Source organism: Vipera ursinii (assembly GCF_947247035.1).
Source record: "Vipera ursinii genome assembly, chromosome: Z".
Lineage (NCBI taxonomy): Eukaryota > Metazoa > Chordata > Lepidosauria > Squamata > Viperidae > Vipera > Vipera ursinii.
Window position 1 is genome coordinate 22,887,333 of NC_139517.1, and position 1,961 is coordinate 22,889,293.

Below are 1,961 nucleotides of genomic sequence, written 5' to 3' on the forward strand. Positions count from 1 at the left end.
TTTAGTAGAGATAAAATAATGGGTAAAAATGGAAAACAGTGTGCTCTAATATCCCCATCCTACAACTTTGTTCATTCAGTCCATGATTTACATTTCTTGATGTTTTCTCTTCTCTCCATATATCAAAATGCCACCACCAAAATTTTCTCTAACTGAATTTTCCTCCTTTCTTTCCTTGTAGTTATGCCAGCTTTGACATAAATGAACATGGAGAATCAAACTACAGTGCCTTATTTTCTGCTTCTAGAATTTTCAAAAAATCGGCAACTGCAGCTTTTGCATTTCTTTTTTTTCTTTGTGTTATATCTTGCAACGGTAACAACAAATCTTCTCATCATCTTTGCAGTTGCTTTTGACCATCGACTGCACAGCCCCATGTACTTCTTTCTCATGAATTTAGCTCTGCAAGACCTGGGCATTGTTTCCGTCATTGTCCCCAAATCCATGATAAATTCTCTCTTGGACACCCGGCACATTTCTTACTTTGGTTGTGTTGCTCAATATTTTCTCTTTCTCTCCTTTGAAGCTTCTGATTTATCCCTCCTGACAGCCATGGCATATGATCGGTATGTAGCCATTTGCCACCCACTGCACTATGAGATGGTGATGAACTGGAAATACTGTACTGAAATCATAATTCTAGTGTGGGTTACAGGTCTCCTCTATGGAATGTTACATACCACTGGCACTTTTTCCATCCTTTTTTGTTCTAATGTTGTTAATCAATTCTTCTGTGAAATTCCACAATAACTAAAACTATCCTGCTCTGGATTAAATCTACTTGAGGTTGGAATTCTTGTAGTCAGTATTATTGCTGCACTAGGTTGTTTTACTTTTATAGTTGTATCTTATGCAGTGATCTTCAAGGCAGTGTTAAGAATCCCTTCTGAAACAGGAAGACAAAAAGCTTTATCCACCTGTATTCCACACCTCACAATAGTGTCTATGTTATTATTAAGTGGATGCATTGCCTATCTGAGACCTGCCTCTAACACTCCGTCTTACATAGATTTCGGGTTGACTGTTCTGTATTCACTTCTTCCACCTCTATTCAATCCAATCATTTATAGCCTGAGAAATAAAAATATCAAATTTGTCCTTTCTCAACTGTGGAGATTTTGATCAATTCTTCTAATATTGTTTATACTGTCTTCACCATAGTTTTTCCCTTGTTCTGTGAATAAAAGAATATGGTAGAACAAGAAAAACCTAGCACTATATATGTTGCTTAGCAAATGTCCCTAATTACTATCAATACTTTTTACAGTTTCTAAATATGGATGTTGGGCAGCTTTGGCATTCCACATGCTGACAATTGCTGTTGTTTAGTGAAGTGAGATACAGCGTGTACAATTTGTGGTATGAGAAGTTTTATGTCAAAATGTATTTTATTCTTTATACTATTTACATCTTCCCTTAAAACGTTAACAGAATGGTTTGAGAATCAGTGTCTCCACTAGATAATTGACAGATAAGTGACAGTTGAAACTAAATAAAAATTATAATAAAAATATTTTGATTTTTTGGAGGGAGGGACAAACTTTTATTCAAACCTCTTCAAACCACTGAATAAGTTCTCCCAACCAAATCCACAAATCAAAGGACAATGTCTATAAGCACAAAGAGAATTAATTAAATTAGGTCTCCCAGCAGAATTTTTTTATTTTATTTTTATTTTATTTTCATTACATTTATATCCCGCCCTTCTCCGAAGACTCAGGGAGGCTTTACAAGCTTAGCAGTAGCCTTCATTCTATGTATATGCCTGCTTATTAGGGCTTTCACACACACACCAAGCGGCATTATTACAAAGTCAGCTTATTGCCCCCAACAATCTGGGTCCTCCTTTTACCTACCTCGGAAGGATGGAAGGCTGAGTCAACCTTGAGCCTGGTGGGATGCGAACCTGCACTAATTGCAGGCAGCTGGTGTTACTTAAGGAGGCATTAGCCCACTGCTCC

At 36.8% G+C, this 1,961-nt stretch overlaps 1 pseudogene across 1 annotated transcript; it reads left to right on the forward strand.

The window, feature by feature from the left end:
• The first annotated feature begins 207 nt into the window (after positions 1 to 207).
• Positions 208 to 1,122, forward strand: LOC310650351 (olfactory receptor 14A16-like; annotated as a pseudogene). The gene has a single exon. The product of its transcript is annotated as an olfactory receptor 14A16-like (transcript).
• The last annotated feature ends 839 nt before the right edge of the window (positions 1,123 to 1,961 follow it).